The following is a 22133-nucleotide window of genomic DNA, read 5'->3' as shown; positions in this document are numbered from 1 at the left end:
GATAATGTAGAGCCATTACCAATACGGAGACTACAAAGCCCTGGACTTTGCGGAAGCCCGCGTGGCTTTGCGCAAGACCGGCGCGCCGTTAAAAGAGGCGATCGATTTCCAGTGCCGCAACTCACGAGCGGCGCACGACTCGCAGTCGGTGCCAAACCTGGCCGACGTGAAAACAAGCAGCGGCGAGGCGGCGAGGTACTTTCGGCGGCCGGGATGGAAACGGCCCCGCAGGGTCATCCATCCGCAATTAGCTGCCATCGGCGCGCTTATCGCGGCCGCCATCGGCGCTACCACCGTCCGGCCAGGTCCACTTAATCAACTTAACAAGTAATTTGGCCGTCTTGGGCCGGCCTGCTCGCACCTCCCGCTGCTCGCTCGCTTTTTTTTTTTTTTTTTGACTTTCCGGCTGGGTCTCGTCTAATTGCTCTCTTTCTCGCCACTTTTCATTTTCTGGCGCACCTGTCAGCTTATATACGCCGGCAACAACGCGCTAAACTGGCAAAAACGGGCGGGACGCCGCGCCCTCGCAGTGTTGGCGCGCTTCAACAGGCGGGTGCGCACCTGACGCCTTGCATATGAAATCTTCATACGCCCCGTTCTCAGCACTTTGGCCTGTTATTGTGGCATTCCTTTTAACTCATGCGAAGCCACCGGGGAAAAAAATTGCTTTACTTGAGGGTATGGAAGAAACTGCTCACAACGCTTACCTGGCAGGCCAGCTTTTCTTATGTAGAATGTCACGCCGCAAATGGAACATTGAAGTCCGGTTTGAAGGAAAACGTTTTCGCAAACACGGAAAGTGCCTTTTTCGCTGTAACGTTGTGAACAATGCAGCAGTAATGTATTAAGGGATACAACGCTACACTGAAAAATAAAAACACGCGAAAGAATCAGAGAAAGGCAGCAAACTAAAACAACAAGGAAGATTGTGTTCCTGGGTCTTGCCCCTTCGTCTGAAGAAAAAACGTTTCAGTGCTTCGCCCCAATATGAGCCTAAAACGACTTCTTTTTGGTCGAGTTGGTGCTTACATTCCTTAGGTAAATTTGACTGTGGCGCAAATTATTACGCCCCTTTTTCACGAAACGTATTTTGCACCACAGTCAAGTGTACCTAAGCAAAATATGAGCCTCTGCTTGAATGCACTTCGAAAGATATGCCGGCAAGCACATCCGTGTGCCGCCTATATATCAAAGCTGCGTGCTTTTCAAGGTAAGGCCGAACCTTGAGGCCTGATACCGCTATAAAAAAAAAAAGTGAGATTATATTCCTTTCACATTCCCACCACTAGCTCAACACCATAGAGGTTATTCACATATTTAGTGTAAAAAAAATAACAAGGAAGGTCAAAAAAAGGAATAATTAAAGCACGAAAAAAGGCAGAATCTGAGCAAATCATTGTCATCATCACTTAGCGACTTCTTTCTAAAAGTGCAGTGTTTTGGGCTAGGACCTGGCGACATTGAAAAACAATATCCACGCAGCCTCCCCTTTGGAAGCTGTATACGTGATGCGTAAGCGTACAGTTTTATTGTTATCTCCTTCCCTAGAACGTCGTTTTCGGGAGGAATCGGCATAGCCTCTATCATCTTCCTTCTATATAGCGCTCCTCACAGCGTCTCGAACGGCCCCATAGTACGCGCATCCCGCACCCACCGAAACGTGTGTTTGGCACCGAATTTTCGCAAAGGTGGAAGTTTCCTGGTGTGGCTTTCGTTCTAGTAGCACGAAATTCAACCTGGTCTCCATAGAAAGTCCTCTGCTTTTGCATTTGCCTTGCACCGCGGGTACAATCTATTCATATCGTTCAGGTACATTCACGTCTTGCAGACACCTGCCTTCGTAGTATGGAGGACCGGGTTCAAATACGGTTCCGCCAAAAAAATTATATTCTGCTTTAATAATCTATTTAGTTATGGCGATGTGACAGAAGGATAGACAGACGAACGGATAATTTTCTCGTTGAGTGGTCGTAGAAGTACTCACTCACTGAATAATAACAATGATGTTACCAACAGCACATTGCGTACATTTTCAGCTTTGTTATGACAGCCTTCATCATGATGTAGCATCTCTCTCGCCTCTTCTACCTGACTATATAGTATACAGGGGCCGAGTTCACAATTTCTTTCTTTCAGAAGTGATCTTTGCCATCGGCCTGACGACTTCGCTAATGATATGTCAGACGGTAGCATTGAATAAACCACTTTCTTAGGAGCAATCACTCTAGTCTGAAAGCTCTCCCGTATTCACAACAACGTTCCTACGCTAAGGCTCGAACTGATGCCAGCCAATGATGATGTTAGACATATAATTAGCTACGGCGGCCGCCCAATGATAAGAAGCACTTACAAACAAAGAAAAGCTTTACGAATTAGGCCCGTGTTTGCTCACTCCTTCGGGCACAGCCGCAGCACGCCAAACGGTACTTTCTTGCATTGTATTTCAGTCGTCACCAATAATCTGCACCACCACCGCCCCTCACAGTCCTGACTTGTCGCGCTTGCCACAGACGGAAGTGAACCGGTGCACACACTTGATGATATTCATGAATGGGGAAGGGGGGGGGGGAGGCGAGGGGTCAGTCTAACTTGCGACTATCGACTGCGCTTCTCATCTCGCGTCGATACCTGCGCCTGAGCCGTTTCTTGCGCTCATATTTTTCGCGGCCGTATCACAATAGGCCCGCGGTGCACAAAGATGCATCGATTGCGCGCGCACGGCACAGGTGCACAGCACTCGTGTGTACGTCGCGGCGCCAATCGCTGGCACACGCTGCATGGTGCGCACGCGAAGGAGCCATCCACGCGAGGCGCGCATAGGAGCTGCGTCGTCGTCGTCGAAGGGCGGCGAGAAGAAAGTACGGCGGCGCATACGCGTGGCTTTGAGGAAACGCCATCCTAAGTCACGAACTGCAATATGGGTCAAACACGCAGCACGAACCGCCTTTCTGAGCGGCTGATTGGGCGCGTGGAGTAACTGCGAAATCTATAGCACTCCTGCTGCATGTATGTACACGCGGTTTGTGCGGCGTTTTTCAATCACGCAAAATGCGAACTCGCACGCCACGACGGTGGATGCGCATGCAGGTATATATCAATGATGAAAGCATTTGTTTCCTGAAGGCCCTTCATATACACCTAAAAGCAGAGTGTAGCTCGCACGCCACTATATACTTGGTGTCAATTTGGAGACGTTCGTCGCGTCAGTAACTCTGCTTCTTTTCTTATTTGTCATCGCAAACACTCCTAGCGCAAAAGTGCTGCCTTTAAGAGATGAATATTTGATGCGACGTGACATTATACCTCCAAAGAGACGCGTCTCTTTTGTTGCTGTCGTTGCTCAAGGTAGTCACGTCCAGACGCCGGGCGTACAGAACATTAGGAGATCGAATCTTGAGTAGCCGAACGAACAATGACGGCAGCTGATAACAATAACTGGTGTGTAGAATGAAATTCAGGACCAATCATTGCTGTTCTGCACGCAATATCAATATAATCGGAATTCCTGCAATTAATTTGGCGGTCAAACGGGGTTGTGGCAATTACAAAAAAGAAAGCTACTGTACAAAATTGTTAAAAACTTCAACAAAGCGACATTATGTTAACTCGCTGCAGAAGCGTAACAGACAAAAAAAATCTCCCAGCAAAAACTGTCGGAAGGAACGGGACATATAACGGTAAGACTAAAGGTATACTGTTAAAAAGAAAGAGGACAAATCGGCAAAAATGATCTGACTTGTAGTTTCGGTTTCCGAAACTGCGTACAAGTCTGATCGTGGAAAATCGCAGAGTGAAGTCCGCGTCACAAGGCAGCAAGTGAAGCCGGACGACGTGCATAAGTGAACTTGTCGTGAGCATAACGTGAACTTGTCGACGACGACAAGTGTATACTTGTCGAAATGTTGGCTCCAGTGACATTTCCTGTTCAAGTATTTTTCATCTCTTCAAGCCACCCCCTGAACTTCTGTCTTGTCCGGATTAAAAGATTAAGGTATAACAGCATACATGCAGCGATGCGTTTAGTCATTCCCCATGACTGTTAGGCGACTATATAGTAATTGATCTACAACTACTATTACTACACCCTACAGGGCGCGATAGCTGTCCATGCGTCAGATGCATGCTGTTCAGGCTTAACAACCTCAAATTGCCCAAACGACAGTGCTAACGTGCATACGATACGATATAAACGCCCCGCATGTGCGAGTATACTGTAAAGCAAGGACCCCTATAGCTAAGCCTGCCTCAAGGTATCAATTTATTTTATACACGTTGCCTGGCGATCGAATCGCGTCTCTGGATATTTACAGAGCCCAGATAAATGTCGGAGCTAACTGCAACAATTATAGCTCAGTCGACCCTTCCATTTCGAGCAATGTCGTCGCGCTATTCGCGCACAGTTAAATACGCTGTGATTGCGTAATTAGCGCCTATGCCGACTCCAGGTATACAAATCACCTCCCAAATACAACGCTCACTATCAAGTCCATTTAGATCCAGCGCACATACGTGCGCACACACTTCGCTTTCTGCCCGCTGGGCCCGCACAAATGTGACTGCGAGCGAAATTTAAACGACGACCAGGATAACAGGCTACGCGATGGGGCGCGCAGGAAGCGCGGGTTCTGCAGATATTTAAGCGCGCCCATATAGGTAAGAGGAGCGCACAAAATGCCGCCAGAGGAAGAAAAAAAAGTAACGAGAAGAAACGTTCGGCAATCAGAGAGGCCTCAGCAGATTTTTAAGCCTCATTATCAACCCCTCCAGCGCGTTCGTTCGCTCTCCGCTAGCCGTGCACTGCGCGCTTCCCCTCTCGTGTTTCGGCCTCTCTTGTGCATTTGTTACTCGCGCGCTTTCCTTTTATTTCTTGGGCTAACATGGCCAGCCCTCCCGCGCACTGTTCTCAAATGGAGCACGCAAAGACATAAACGCCGGCCGAGAATTGGGTTCCATCGACTTCGTTAAAAACCCGCGGAAGGGACGCGCGGCGCGAAAGGATTTAAGCCCCGCAGACGAGCGTATTGGATCGCTCAGCACGAACAGACTCGCTCGGCCTGCTGCGGCGAGGGGACGGCGCCGGAAAGAGAAAAATTGCCGATCAAGAAATACGCAGAAAGCCCGATAGATGGAAAAGGGGCATTGCGAAGAGACAGAGGAATCAAAGGAACAGCTGCTGCTGCTGCTTTCTTCTAATCGACTGCATGACCCTCTGAGTTCCGTTCTGCCTCAGTCGTTAAGCGCCATTAAGTAAGAGTAATTTTAACCGTTCCTCCCCCCTATTCGTCTCGAGAGCAATTTTAATGGGATCCTGATTAGGTTTGCTTGGAAGGCACGCGATAATACATCGCCGGGGCGAAGCTGAACGCGATACCCCCCGCGCACATTCAGATATAAATTCAACGAAGCAGTCAGCCTGTTCAGAGACAAGGCAAACACTGATTCCTTTCCTAATGACAGGAGACGGAGCGGATGGGAAAACAAAAGGGGCGACTGAAAGAGAAGTTTAAAGCGACAGTGTGGAGACTTGCACGAAGCGGTGCCACCGATGGCGATCGAATACTGCCCAAACCTTTCTTTGTTCGTCGACGTACACCATGCATCACATAAAAAAATGAGGCCACACCGAAATGAATTTTCACGAAATACGGCCCAACCGCGTTTTTGGCAGCCCTGACGCATAGTAGAAAATATTTCACTGAAACTTGTTTTCATCAAAAACCAACACGGAAACTGAAAAATATACGCTCTGCTTAGAGGCCGAAAAAGATGTTGGTGGGGAGGTTGGTGCTTGCTAAGAGTAATGATGTAGCGGTACAAAACTATACGATTAAACACACACTAAGACTGATGTTACCGGAACTGCTATGTTAACCTTTGGGTGACATATTGGACAGGAATTTTCACGTGGTCTTTCCTCTTCCATTAGCTTCAAAAAACACATCCTATGACACAGATCGAAGAGCTAACTTTGAGTAATATTAAAAAAGTGCATCCATTCGTTATTTCAAAAGGCACTAAGATACAACATATTGCTAGTACGCTTACACGACAACTGAAGATTTCTGAGTACTGTGTTCACCCCTGCAGCCCTGTTGCCCCTGCGACTACCACAAGATTGCTCTTTTACCGTTTCTGCTGTTACTCGTTGTACTACATCTGTTGACAAATAACACTCGAGGTTGCTGCCGCTTCTACTGCTGGCATCGCAATGCAAGCATTGTTTCAACTCGCAGGACATGTATACATTCTGCATGCTGTGTGCTCGTTGTGAAAGATAAACATAAACTCAAACTCAAATGGGTTATTCCAAGTGAAACGCCCCAGCCCAAAATTCGACCACGAGCCATTCTATTGAAAAAAATTGAGCTAGACGGTAACTATGTGAGAGTGATTTTAGTAAAGTATTTTCGTTCAGAAAAATTATCTGGTCACGTGACGGCCCTTTGAATATTCCGGCGAGATGGAAAAGTTGGGTGGGAATATAATATGCGTATTCACCCTTGAAACTGGGTACAATGGCGCATTGTGTTTTAAGCTATTCTATTGTCATTGTTCTTTCACGTGGCGTCACGAGTAAAACCTTATATTAATTTTCCGGCTTAAATAGGCTTAGCAAAGAAGCAAGAAAACGTGCAAATTCAGACAATTTTCGTAAAATCGGCGTCAACATTTCAGCCGCAAAATTTTTTTTGGCTATTTTACCAGTCAACGTAGTATCTGCTAAAAATATTTTCAACCTTTGGCAACAAGTGTTTATTGAGAAAAATGCTTGCAAAGTTGACAAAAAATTTTTTGGGGAGCATCACTCGTAAATTACGCATTGAGGCCCTCGCGATAAAAATATGTGAGAGGGTTATTTATATTCTCCAACGTCTTCTCTTGTGATGTGGAAATTTTTATTCCTGTTAATTTTGTTTAAAGCGAAAAAATAATTTTTGATGTCCACAAACAATGTCACTGGCAGGAACTACCGATGTCTGTCTTTACTGCAGAACTCGTGCTTTTTCTCAGCGATTTTGTGGGCTTGCATGAGAACTCCGTTAGTTTTTGAAGCAAACTATGGCAGTTTTATTTCGTATCAGTGTATTTGTATATCGGAACTAACTTACTTTTGTGCCTTCATAACTTGCTTTCTTGGCACTGGGGAACTCAGGCAGACGAGCACAGCATGGACATTAGCGTTTGGCAGTGGTATTTATTGGCTGACTCTGCTTCATTTTATGCCTCGCGGATGCGTGAATCACATGATTTCTTGCTCTCGGGTGTTTCACACTAGCACAAGAACAGAGTTTCATGGTTTACCAACACTTGCAAAAGGAAATTGCGGCTTCAAAACGTAAATTTCTTGTTGTTCAGGCCTATTGCTTTTCGATGTGCCGTCCTCTGGTCGCATTTTCTACACCTTAATCGTTAATGTCAAAGTAGGCCTACCTTGTCATTCATACCGGTTTTCTCACTTGAAGTTCATGAGTGCGGGAGAATGATGTAATCCCAACACGATGTTCTGAAAGAGTAATAACAGTATCTGGGGTTTTACGTGCCAAAACCAAGACATGATTGTGAGGCATGCCATAGGGCTCCGGAAATTTCAACCATCTGGTGTTCTTTAACATGCACTGAAATCACACAGTACACGGCCTCTAGCATTTTCCCTCCATCGAAACGCGATCGCCGCAGCCGGGATCGAACCCACGACTTTCGGGTCAGCGGTCGAGCACCGTAACTGCTACACCACCGCGGCGGACAGTGCTGAAACAGTAGGCGGTCCGAAATCGTACAGTGGTCGGGTCTTTTTGGCAGGGATCAGCATGGCGAATCTCTGAGCAAGCTGGGTTCTCTTTTCTTGAATTGTGCAATGTGGCACCCAAGTCACTGTAACACCCTTTACATTACTTGTGGTCCAGCCAAACAAATGGTGTGGTGGCCTTCGTGGAATTGCTCTTGCTGCCAGATGTTTCAGTGGGCCGCCAACATCGTCGCATGCGCTTTTGCCGTGTGAAGTGGCAAACAAGTTCCACTATGCTGATAGGTTGTGGTCCTCCTTGTCGTAGCAAAGGCTCGAAACATTATTTCTGTTTTAAGTGTGTAGCCCTTTAGGAGCCTGGCTTGTCGTCCATCTACTGTCTGATGCCTCATGGTTAATACAGACCTAAGACAAGGCTGATAATGCTGAAAACCCGTGGAAATAAGCTAACAAGGTCTAAAATAATATGAACTACAGAAATAACCAAGAATAAATCGCAATAATTTACCTAAAGTCCCGGAAAACGCTTCTGTTTGCCAGCGCCTACCAGTGACATTGGTTGTGGACATCAAAAATTATTTTTTCGCTTTAAACAAAATTTGCAGGAATAAAAATTTCCACATCACAAGAGAAGACGTTGGAGCATATAAAGAACCCTCTCACATATTTTTATCGCGAGGGCCTCAATGATTAATTTACGAATGAATCTCCCCAAAAAGTCATTTTTTGTCAACTTTGCAAGCATTTTTCGCAATAAACGCTTGTTTACAAAGGTTGAAAATATTTTTAGCAGACACTACGTTGACTGGCAAAATAACTAAAAAAAATATTACGGCTGAAACATTGCCGCCGGTTTTACGAAAATTGTCTGAATTTGCACGTTTTCTTGCTTCTTTGCTAAGCCTATTTAAGCCGGAATATTAATATATGGCTTTACTTGTGACGACACGTGAAAGAACAATGACAATAGAATGGCTTAAAACACAACGCACCATTGTACCCAGTTTCAAGGGTGAATTCGCATATATTCCCACCTAACTTTTCCATCTCGCCAAAATATTCAAAGGGCCGTCACGTGACCAGATAATTTTTGTGAACGAAAATACTTTACTAAAATCCCTCTCACATAACTACCTTTCTAGCTCAATTTTTTTCAATGGAATCGCTGGAGGTCGAATTTTGGGCAGGGACATTTCACTTGGAATGACCCAAATGCCCAACGAACCAAACGACTCCGGAGCGCTGGATTTCGACAACGTTTCAACTATATACCTGTACACCGTATTTCGTGGGGAAAGCAGCGTCTGTCCAGCCATCTCTGCACGAACAACGCCTGAACAGGGTCTTCTATTGTCATACTTTGATTTTGCAAAATGGCTTCGATGTGAGGCCGCCACTCTGGCCCTTGCTGCAGAATTCACCCAATGAGGCTGCCGGCAAGTGTGCTCACTACCTGATTATCTGCTGAACTTATTTGGTTGCGTCTAACAAAGAAACGGGCCCCTAGAAAAAAATCATTTTCTTTAGTTAATTCATAGCAAGGGCCTCGCCCCGGCAGACTTAATGCCTTAGGTTAGCATGCCAGGGTTTCTTGGTCAGCTGCCGCCTCGTGCAAAGATCCCGTGCCACGTGACGCCCTTTGGCAAAAAAGTGCTCCACACTCACCGCCTTGGCTACGTGCGGCGCTGGCTAACATTCCCAGGGAGTACACGTAATACGCAACCAAGTGGACGGCAAAGAGCCTTCCGTCGTAGCTCAATTGGTGGAGTGCAAGATGCGTAATTCGAAAGTTGTTGGTTAGGATCCCACTAACGGAAAGGGCGCATTCTCGTCCACTTTAATTCATTTCAATTTACGCCATAATTACTATACTACAGTTAAAAGGCAACAATTAATGTCCTCGACGCTTTTCTTGGCCTCTGTTAGATTAGTTTGATTGTGTCTAACACTGCTGAAGGCACATAGATTTTTATCAAAAGATTAGCTCATCTTGCACTAAGTCGCGCAAGGCTGGATCGCAGCAGAACTGGTGGGCACCTAGCTGGTCCTGGCTACTTAAAGTCTGTGAATTTCCTTCAGTGATTGTGGCAGGGCTTTTGACTCCGTTGACCAATCAAAGCTTTAGATATATATTATAAATGTATAGGAAAGTGGGTATTCACCGAGATCTGCTCGCCATGGGATTTAGCAAATAAACCTATTCTCTGGAGACAGTATTCACACACGTGGGATAGCCGGGATTGTTGGCATGATGGTCACTGGCACGGTTTGTAATATCGCATGGGTGAAGGCGCTGTCCAGGGATAGGTGGTTGGCAGTGATCGCGCCATCAGACTAGTGACGCATTGTGTGCAAGCCTCTTATGCTGGAGCTGGCGACGATCTACAACGAGGGCCACGCAAAAAAAAAGGCAGTGCGTGGATGACCAGTTCATCTAACCTCACCAGGCATAAAATTGTGTAGTTGGAGAGAGCAGATGGACGGTGTGCCCAATGCGCGCTTACATATGAAGAGTTGACGTTTCGCGAAGCTTTCCTCTAGGACCACTAAAGGAAGGCGGCACAGCCATACTCCAGTTTTACAACTGCAGTGAGGAGCCTGCAGAAGGAATACCGAGTGGAATGGCGGTTATCCTCACACGTCTTCATGGGCCGCCAAAGTTACTTGGTTGAATGGTTGGTCTTTAATGAAATTGCATTAGCGGTAACTGGGTATAGGCTACGGGTGGAAGGAAGGACAAAATGAAACAGAGTCTAATACGTATATAGGGGTATGACGGTTTAGCTTAGCAGTCTATTGATCCACCTTTGGAATATGTTGGCAACGCTTTGGAGTTTTGAAATGTTTCGGCAAGCTTAAAACGGCACATTAAAACGCAGCATTAAAATGGCAAAATTAAAAAAAAATTGCCGAAGCTTGCACTAAGCCGCGCAAGGCTTGAAACAGCGAAACCGGAGGATTCTGAAGACTAATCTGGTTGCTTCTAGTTTGTTGCTATGCCTTAGCTAGGTGATTCAAGCTCTTTCTAGCCTAGAAAGAACCTGCATCACCTAGCTAAGGCCTAGCAACGACCTAGAAGCAACCTAGAAATTCTAGGTTGCTTCTAGGTCGTTGCTAGGCTTTAGCTAGGTAAGTCTAAGTTGTTTCTACGTTGATTCTCAGCGCAAACAGGTTAGAGTTAAACCACAGACAGTCACAGACATGATGCGGATGTCCAAACTGCAGAGACAAAACCGCGCGCATCTCTCATAGACCTACGGGCACGTCGTCATTGGCGTTGGCCTTCCATCGCCTCGGGGTCTTCTCGCAGCCGCTAGGTGATGCAGGTTGTTTCTAGGTTGCTTCCATATGCCATTGCTAGGCTTTAGCTAGGTGATGCTAGGTTGTTTCTACGTTGATTCTGAGCGCAGAGAGGTTCGAGTTAAACCACAGACACGGCACGTATGTCCAAATTGCAGAGCAAAAACCTCGCGCTGAAACCAAGCTATCGCCCCTCTCATAGATCTACGGGGACGTCGTCGTTGGCGTAGGCCTTCCATCGCTTCGAAGCTGCCGTCGCTTCGCAGCCATTTGTTGAGCTTACTGTTGCCTCCTTCATTTTTAGTGGACCAGTGGTGAGTAGTGGGATTTACCCAATTTATGACAGCACATACCCGTTTATGACGGTGAAGTGATGAGTAGGATTTAACATACCCGTTTATGATGATGATCGTTTTTTGGTTCGCCGGACAAAGAACGATTTGCTAAACAGCTTCGCTGTTAAAACGGTTAGATAAACACCAGTAAAGTTGCCAATTTCTTTCAGACCACTATGTAGAATCTGTGTTTTACAATTCTTTAAACTGATTTTCACTAGACCTTTGAAAAATAATTTCGTTAAGCTTCTACTTGGTCGGTCGTGTACGCTGCAGTCGAGTCGCTTTTGTAAAACGTGAAGCATGGAGCACGAAGGGCGAACGCAGAAGTCATTTTTCTGCGCCTAACAAGCATCTCTAAGATGTTCCATCGAATTTGTTGTGAAATCAGACGAGGCTGCCGCACTATGCGTGTCGTGCCGCACTTGGCTTTTGCTATGGTGCACGAGAGGGCTGGTCTGTATGCTCTCCGCACAATTGTCTTGGGCACAATTGTGCGGGACTAGCACACTTTCATTACCAACTAGACCAGCCTCACACGTTGATAACTGTATACATCGTTCAAATAGAATGTTGGAACACGCGAAACTCAATAGAACACGCGATAAAAATAAACAAGGAAAACAATAACGGCGCACATATGCTGACCCACGTTTTACGGCGTGTGAGCGTGACTTAGTAATGTGCATGTTCGGGCTAGTTGGCAATCCATGGTTTCTTCTTTAGCGCAAGAAAACTTGTGAAAAAAGGGACGAAAAGAACACGACACACACAAGCACTATCGTGTCACGTTCTTTTCGTTCCTTGTTTCGGAGCTTTCTTGCGCTAAAGAAGAAATCTTGAGTATGATACGCTATTTTTGGAGACAACCATTCTTGACAGGGGCGGCAAAGCATCTTCTAGAGTAGCACTGCAAGCCTTTATCAAAGAGAATAGAGATCGAAGTGTGTGTGAGCCTTCAATCGCATTACTTGACTCGCAGTTTGAGTTGATACACATGTGTCCTTTTTTTATCATTCTGTATGCGTATGCGTGACGAAAGTATACGAATAAATTCCGTGCCTTTAAACACATCTTCTTATGGTTAATTTACCTATGCTGTAATACAGAACCAACTTGCGAACCAATTAATTTTACCAGAATGCGCGAAAACTAACTATACGAAGAAGAGCATCTGAAGGTCGCAAGTTGTCTTTTCGTCCACATTACTTTCTTCTCATATGACAGTCTCTTCACTTGAGGACGATGTCGTAGACTTCCGTCTTGACCGCCGATGCTTAGCAGGTACAAAGGCATCCGAGTCATCTGACCTAACGTCAGACTCGGAGTCGGCAGCTTCTGATGCCACCGAAGAGCTGAGCCGCTTCCTTGCAGCCGCAGGCCTATCCCTGCCGCTACACGGGTCCACCACCATCTCCTCCATAGCAAGCTTTGCAGGGAGGGTCTCCCAGCAAAGCAGAAATCTTGAAAGCCAGTACAAATAGTGCTGGTTGTTGGAGATGCACGATGACGCACGATGACGCACAAAAAAAGAAAAAACTTCAGCACCGAAGGAAACTGCCAGCCGAACGCACGGAACTACGACAGTAGCGTATGTGCCAGTCGACGTCACGGTAAGCCTGAACGCTATCTCCAAACAGAAGCTTCATGACTTTTTCTTCAAACTGGCCCCTGGTCTGATTCAAGAAGTTCGAGTCAACCCTAGAAAAAATATCATTGCTGTGGACACAACAGATGAGAAGACGGTGCAAACCCTGCTAGGTTTGTCCCAGCTATGCGGTGTCAACACGCGGGCTTATATACCACAGAGCGCCAATGTAACAGCCGGAGTTATATCTGATGTTGACCTGGAACTTTCAGACGATGTCTTGAAAAGCATGATCGTTTGCACGCCACCATGCAGAATCATCAGCGCTCGAAGGCTCGGCTCTTCAAAGTGTGTGAAGATTCTTTTCGACTGTGAAAAGCTACCTAGTCATATAAAGGCCGGACTAGTGCGATACCCAGTTCGACCTTTCATACCAAGGCCCCTACAATGCCGTAAATGTCTCAAGCTTGGACATGTACAAGGCTTTTGCACAAGTGTTGTCATCTGTGCTAAATGTGGCGGAAATCACGACGCAAATTCTTGTGACAGTGCGACATCTCGGTGTCCTAACTGTAATGGTGAACACTTGGCAACAGACAAGGAATGTCCCATGCTAAAGAAAAAACTGAAGGTCCTTAAAGAGAAAGCGAAAAAGAAGGCATCAGGAGACAAGATGCGTAGCCGTACTAGCCGTGAAGCAGCTGCAAAGGGCACAACCAAGGATGTACCTGCACGTTCGAAGAATAGTACAGTCAGCTTGAATCGGAATGACGGAGGGAGGCACAATTACTGCATTTCGGCAACATCGTGGCCGGCGCTTCCATCAAAACCGTCGGATCCAGTCACCACTTCAAAGGTCGCTCCGCCGAAAACGTCAGAACCAGCTTTCGACAAGGCCCCGTCTACAACAGAAAATACTGTAAATAGGGCGCCCAAAACGGCTTCAGTCAATGGCGATGCCCAACTTATCAATCTGCTTAAGATGCTTGTTAACGTCGTCAGATCTCTGATCGCCGGTCGTCAAACACCAGCAGCATTAGCCGCAGAACAGCTTTTGGAGGCTCTCGTTCCAGTTATCGACGGCCTTCACTAAAAACATGAGCACTCGTCGAAAGCCCCGTCCCTATGTACTGCAGTGGAATGTCAGGTCTCTACGACCGCGCCATGCTGATTTAGTCCTTAGGCTCCTTGCAATGAACGCCCCGCCGGATGTTATAGCTCTTCAAGAAACCAACGTAAAAAAAGATGAACTCCGACTTCCAGGCTATGTAGGCGTTCACAGCAACGCTCGATGCACGGCGCCGGCATGTGGGTCTTTCCAGTGCACGGACACCACGCACCCGCGAAATGCTTCAAAAGCGTCATTGTACATACGAGCTGACCTACATTTCTCAGTTATTGACGCAAGTGACATATGCGATGCCGATTTTGAGTGTGCAGCTGCTGCTGTGAGTCTCAGGGACACAATTACGACTGTGGCAAGCATATATTTTCGACCGACACGATCTTCGGACATCACGTTACTGGAGTGTCTAGTATCCCGGTGTGGCCCGTCATTTCTGCTATGTGGAGACTTTAATGCTCACCATCCTCGTTGGTGTTCTCGCCCGCAAGACAATCGTGGAGTGGAAATCAATGAGCTTATTGTTAAACATGACCTGCAGACACTTAATGACGGCTCATCCACATTTGTCGGCAGAGGAAAGCAACAATCCACCATTGACCTTGCCATATCAACGAGAGATGTATGTCTTACCTGGTCACGTGAAGCTGACCCATGGGGCTCAGATCATCTGCCGATTTGGTTGGTTCCCGAACATTCTCCTAGCCGCCAGAGTGCTGCCTACAGTGTGACAAATTGGGACAAGTTCCGTCGGCTGATTGCAGGAGCACCGTCACACGACAACTTGTTCCAACTCGTGAGGGAGTGTCTACAACAAGCTACGGTACGACGACTGCGGAGCGTAGATAAACCAAACCCCGATTTGAAGCTCTTGAGGCTACGTGCTTGTCGACGACGCGCTTACAGGAGGGCGCAGCGTTCTAAAAGGAGTTTTGATTGGACGCTATATAACCGTTTAGATGCAGCCATACGGCGGCACACAAAACAACTTCGTCGAAGGAGCTGGGCCGCATTGTGTAGCTCATTGCATACGGCGAACGGTTTTGGAAGTGTATGGCGCATATTGAAGGCCCTCCGAACTCCCGAGGTCTGCAAAAATCCAACGGCAGCCTTGTGCATAACGACTGGACGGTCTCCGCAAATTCTTGCGGAAGAACTTGCCGATCTTTTCGCCTCTCCTATGTCAAGAGACAACGCAAGCGGCGCCCCGAATTCGTTGACAAGTGATAGTTCGATGACAATTTTCTGTGGTCCCCCCTGTGAGATGGATCAAGCAGACTTTACTCTCGACGAGCTGCGCCATGCGCTCAGCCTTTCATATCGTCGCACTGCTCCAGGCGAAGATGGTGTTACGTACCAAGCCTTGCGAAACATCGATGAAGCCTTTCATCAGGGTATCCTAGACGAATACAACAAAGTGTGGAGAACGTCTCTGATTCCTACTGAGTGGAAATCATCTGTGGTGAAGCCAATTTTAAAGCCTGGGCGCCCTGCACAACATCTGAAGTCATACCGGCCAATATCGCTAACTTCTAACGTTATGAAGTTGATGGAACGAATGGTACTGTTTCGTCTGGACGACAGATTACAGGAGCTCTCTTTCTTCCCTGATGTCATGAGTGGATTTCGTCGTCACCGTTCAGCCCTCGACAGCATCGCAGATCTTGTATCATCGCTGGAATCTGCTCGAGCAAGCAGGCACTCTGCGTACGTTCTATTCCTTGACATACAGCAAGCGTTTGACTCGGTACTACATAGGGCGATTATTTGCGCACTTATGACTGCGGGAATTTCAGGTCGTCTGCTATTTTTTGTGCGTGATTTTCTATCGGAGCGAAGGATGAAAGTACGCGTCGGAGAAGCAACGAGTCAATCTCGCACTGTTAATTGTGGCGTCCCGCAAGGCAGCGTCTTGTCGCCGCTTCTCTTTACCAGTGTGCTAGCTGGACTTCCAAGCCGATTACCGCAAGAATGTGACTTTCCACTAGGCATAGCGATTTATGCCGATGATATCGCACTATGGGTAAGCGGTCCGTCACACCATGGTCCCCGTCTTCGTGGAATATTGCAGAGAGCTCTGGATGCAGCTTCAGAATACTTGGTGGAAGTTGGTCTCCACATTTCACCTGCGAAATCAGCCGCGATTGCTTACCACCCTAGGCAACGCGCTCGTCGAAGCATGAGCAGGCTACACCTTCAAGACACACCGATACAATGGGTACAGCAACACCGCTACCTGGGCGTAATCATCGATGATCGTCTTTCTTGGCGCCCTGCTGTTGCCTCTGTGCGGCGCAAATCGCTGTCCCTGTTCAAGTATGTGGCCGCCTTGACTGCTAGGGGCGATGGCATTGACCAGACGACAGCGCTACAGGTGTACCAATCATCTGTACTCTCTTGCGTGATGTATGCCTTGCCAGTCTTGAATGTTGCGCCTGGTTTAATGTCTCAACTGGAACGGGATCATCGTGTTGCCCTCCGAGTCATGCTTGGCTTACCTCGAGAGGCCCAATCTATTCCATTACTCACTGAAGCACACCAGTTGCCCCTAAGGCTACAAGCTGACCAGAGAGCGTTACATCATATCGAGCGCATGCACCGCGCCCCAGATGGCAAAGCACTCATTAATAGGCTGATTCGGCGCCCGCTCTCTCGCATGGAGAAAATAGCGGCTTTGTTTACTGGCATTACTGGCAATTCGGACAAAACCACCTCTGTGACATCATCGAAAGGGCACAGTCAATGCATCTTCCCCATTCACCTGTCAATTCCAGGAATACGCAAAAAGTGTGACCAACCTGTTTCGGCACTATTCCAATTAGCCCAGTCACACTTATTTGAAGAATTTGGAGATTACGTTAAAGTATTTACGGACGCATCTGTACGCAGCGACGGCCTCGGCGCTTCTGCAGCTTTCTTTTGTCCTTCGACAGACATCAGACGAGTGTTTAAAATACCTCACCCGTCATCATCAGTGACTGCGGAACTCGCAGCGATTGATGTCGCCCTTAAGTACGTGCAAGAAGGACTGCCTACATCGAAAGTCGTCATCCTTACAGACTCTCGTGGTGCCCTTAGCAGACTCACCGGAAAAGAGGCCGACAGCCCTATTCTATGCAGTATCGTAGAATCAGCCCACAAAATTCTCTCAAGCGGGATGGCCCTAGCTGCCCAGTGGATACCTTCACACGTGGGCATTGCTGGAAATGAAGAGGCTGATCGCCTCGCTTCATCTTGCAATCATGATGACTGTGACTGCCCGGAAATTTCGTCTATGATGGACAACGCTCGTCTGCTTATACGCCGCCACCTCCTAAAGCAGCACCCAGACCAGCGTGTCGCGAACGGATCGTTTCCTCCCCGTGTTCGTGGTCGTGGCTTGCCTCGTCGTTCCAGAGCACTGTTATATAAACTAAGAGTCGGTTCAGTATTGGTGCGCGAACGCTTATTCCGTCAAGGACGTGTGAACAGTCCGTTGTGTGCAGCTTGTGGCTCATGTGAAACACTTGAGCATCTTATAATACACTGTCCCGCGTTTGCTACGCAGCGGGCTTTGCTGATTAAGGAATATAAATTCCTCGGACTTAAATGCGCGACCATCGACGATTACCTCTTTCCGAGAGGTTGTGTATCTCGACGCGACCAGGCCCATCGAGCTCTGCTGACCTTTATGGACCAAACAGATCTGGCCACCCGTCTATAAGCGTTCCTTTTTTGTGTGTGTGTGTGTTTACCTATTTTTGTCCAAGTCTTCGTCAATTTTTTTTCTTCACTTTCCTATCTCCTTTCCTCTTTTTCTCCTCCTAACTTCCTTTCCTCTGTCTCTTCCCTCCTCCCGAAAGAGCAGGCAGGCGTTGTGCCCCTCTTGGTGGCAGTTGCCAGCTTGCTCTCTCCCTCTTTTCTGTGTGTCCTTGTGCTTGTATGTATACAAATCAAATAATAATAATAATAATTTCTTCTCATCTATATCACAATGATTACAATACACTTAAAACATTACAACTAACGTCCCCTATACTTTCCTTGGCTGCGTCATCGGCTGGTTTTCATTCAGGTTTATATATAAAACAGAGATAGAGAAAGAGGCAGACACCACACACACGCAGGGTTGCCAGGTTTGTCTGCTGTTTGAAACCGAAAAAAACTTCTTGGCTACTTTCTGGCTACTTTTTTTGCCTCGATTTGAGCCAGATTATCAATATCTGCTGACGTCGCAGCCGCTGGCATTCGAGAATGTGGTGTCAAAACATGGCGGCCAAACTGTGCTTCCAGCTCTCAAAATTGAATTTAGCACTTGCATTACGCAGAGACTGAACTTTAATTGAATGGCTCAGTTTCTACTTGAACAGGGTGATGATAAACTAAATATAAAAAATTACACGTTTATAACACGCCTGTCAAGCAGGCCTCGAGCACAAAACCAAAAGGCCTTTGGATACGTGACTGCGACTCACCGAAAGCAGTGGCATGGAGCTCAATTTTGCAGGCCCCCTATTGCTGAACCCAGCTTTAAACCGTGTAATTCGAAGGGAACAGGACAATCGAAAGTTCTCCGCATCTAGGGCGCTCTGCACTCATCGACATTATAAATCGGATATCCGACGAACTGCTTCTCATTTCTTAGTATTAGGTACGCACTGCGACTCTGGAATATGCACTGCTCGGACTTCGTCGTCACGCAAGAAATTATTAATGCGAAAGACTTGAATGCCTCGTCAAACGCGAAGTTTGACCGTCGGCGTCCCACGTCGGCGGCGTCAACACGAGCGACGCAAAAAATTATCACCAATCGATGAGGTCACCGTATGACATCATCATGACGTCACAGATCGCCAAAAAATGTGACCTCATCATGAAGTCACACAAAGTGACGTCACATGATGAAGTAATCGCATGAACTTGTACCTTCGTCAAAGGTAAGCCGATCACGAAGGCAGTGCAGGCGGGCACGTTAGGTGCAGAAAGCTTTCGGAGGGGGGGGGGGGGGGTCAAGGGAGGATCAACACATCGACTGAGAAGAAAAACCTTCGAGGCGTCATAGGCGAATGCTTAAGGGGACCCTGTGAGTTTTTGCGAAATTGACTACAGCTTATGCTTCAATCCCAGCAACTGCGATTTTGAGCACACTCATGCCGTGTATTTTACCTTTATTATCGTTACCTTGTCCGTTTAAGAAAAGATGCAAGACGCGTGAAGAGAGTGTCACTTTTGCAACAGCGCAAGAAACTTCGTCATGCTGCACGAAATTATTGCTGATGTCAACAATTTATGCTTAATGGCGAAATGTAAAAGCCGAAAGGCTTTTGCATTTAGTCATTTAAAATAAAATGGTTAAGTTGTGTCCAAACGAGCGTGGCTACTTTTGGGTACTCTTGCTTTCTTAGGCTCAAGTTGGCTACTTTCTGGCTAGTTTTTACAATTTTCCGTCTATTTTTAGGGTTTTCGACCTGGCAACCCTGCACACACGTGCGCACACCCATTATAGCAGAAAAAGTAGAAGAAACTGAGAACCTTTCCTTCCTTTTCTGCGGTGCGGAGCTTGCGAGTTTGCCATCGACGCCCACAAGACGCGAGATTCACGCTTTCGCGTGTCACACATATAACGTAATCGCATATAGCTACCGGCGTAAAGAGGTCTGCAAGTATACTTCGCTCCCTAATGGAAAGGTTCCTCGTTCCTCCAACCACCACAAAATCTTATGACCCTGGCAATGGCACTCAAAATGTCATTACATGGGACACAAATGTTCAAAAGTACTATCATTTTGCGCAAGAAAAAGCACCCCCCGGAATTCTTCAGGCTTAATTTATGAAAGTGAGATGACCACGCTCCTTAAATGACACATTTTCTTTGGCATAGTCGTTGAACAATGCCCCATTCGCTCGCCAACATAAGCGGAAGCAAATGAGGTGGCGCCCTAATAGCACAGGTGGGACCAGGATACAACAAAACGAAGTGAAATTACCGGTTTATAAGTAGAAATGTCGCGTGTACACCGTCCACATCTTGAATGCGTAGTTTATGCGCAGTAGGCAGTTTGATGGAATGCCCCTGAAGAAAAAAAATATGTCGTATATACATGTATGTTTGAAGTTGAAATTCAAAAGTAAACTTTTTTTTTTACTTCATCAAGTTGTTGCATCGTAAATGCTCGTTTCGCCGAATCTTTGAATCCTTGAACATCTTATTTAAAGTGACAGCACTTGAAAGGTCTGAACTTCGTTAACTGTGTCCGCCCTTCCTTTCTGCTACACCGCTGCGTTACTTCATTTAATAAAATCGACTGGCCTTAGTATAACCAGCAACTTCATTTCATTTTTACTGGCATAAAACAACTTGGAAGAATGGAATTGCATTTACTGCATCTGAATCTCTAGCCTGAGGCTGGTCGGGATTCATTCAACTATATTTATGAAAAAGAGCTGGTTACACAAGGAAACAACGATACAAATAAGAATTATTTTACAAACATTAAAACACTTTAAAATCTATTATAACGCAATTAGTACACTGCAATACTACTTCAAACGTTTCCTACATTTATAGAAGTTTTTAAAAATTCGTACACATATTCTTACACTTGTACAACTTTAATGAAAACCAGCAGATAGTGAAGCCAAGAAACGTACAGGGGACGTCAATTGCTTTAAGTGTATTGTAAAAATTGTGATATCGATGTGAAGAAAGTAATGTGGACGAAAAGACAACTTGCCGCTGGCAGGGAGCGAACCTGCGACCTTCGGATAACCCGCGATGCTTTTACCAACTGAAGCTACAGCGGCGGTCGTCCCCTCGTCCCCTAATCGGGTACCTTATGTGCATGCAAACCCTGGGAGTGTTGGTCAGCGCCACTCTGACTAAAACTCCCAGGCGACTAACACACCCAGAGCGACTAACACTCACATCTATATCATAATTATTACAATGCACTTAAAACAGTACAATTAACGTCCCCTGTAGCTTCCTTGGCTTCATTATTCGCTGGTTTTCATTAAAGTTACGTCAAACAAAGAAACGAGCCCTCGAAAATTTCCTTCCTTCACACATTTGTACAAGCAACACATTCATGTATTTACTGTTGAACATCAGGACAAAATTTTTTATAACTGAAAAAAAAAGAAAAAGATATAGAAGGAGCAAGAAACGCAGCAGAGTTTATGCACAATTGCAATCACACAAGACACAATTGCGCGTGGCAGTCAGAAAAAAACGGTTACCCGTCATGAAATGTGTTCTGTTTCTAGTTTTGGCAGTTACAATTAGAAGTGGCTATACGTTATTTAGGAAGCGTATATCCAATTCGGGCTTCCGTAACCCTTTATGTTCGTGCGTGTGGTGCGCGTATATATATATATATATATATATATATATATATATATATATATATATATATTACAGAAACATCAAACAGACGCGCGTGCGAAGCAACTTTATCAACGTTTCGCTCGGGGTCCGAGCTTCATCAGAATGAATGTCGTATATATATATATATATATATATATATATATATATATATATATATATATATATATATATATATATATATATATACAGTTGAAACCCGCAATAACGAAATGGGCGGGGAAAGCACAAAATTTCGCTCTTGCGGGAATTTCGTTGGCGCGAGAATGCGGCAGAAAATACATGGAACTCACAAAAAAACACCTTTTATTTCCAAAATTCTGTAAGTTTGCTTTGAAGGGCCTTACGATGCAGTAGTTTCATGCCTCTCGATCGGGAATCTCGTTTGCCACGGCACAAAGTTCGCCCCATGTACTGGTCAGTGACGGCGGCACTGCGCTGTCAGGAGTACCATCATCAAGTGCGCCTAAGGCCAACCTTCTCCCGCCTCCACTTGGTCAGCGCGGATCAGCGCAGAATCGTGGACAATGAGCTGCACGCAACACCGAATTCATTTTTTAGATCCGAAGTATCTTAAGGCGGAGCTCAATCCGGTGGTGGTGGTGGTGTGCGGCGTGACCACCCTTACTGCGCATGCGCATACCTTCTCCACACACCTCCTCTCCACTCCCCCTCTTCCC

The sequence above is a fragment of the Rhipicephalus sanguineus genome, chromosome 1 (genome assembly GCF_013339695.2).
Source record: "Rhipicephalus sanguineus isolate Rsan-2018 chromosome 1, BIME_Rsan_1.4, whole genome shotgun sequence".
NCBI classification, from domain to species: Eukaryota; Metazoa; Arthropoda; class Arachnida; order Ixodida; family Ixodidae; genus Rhipicephalus; species Rhipicephalus sanguineus.
Note: the sequence above shows the minus strand (reverse complement) of the source record.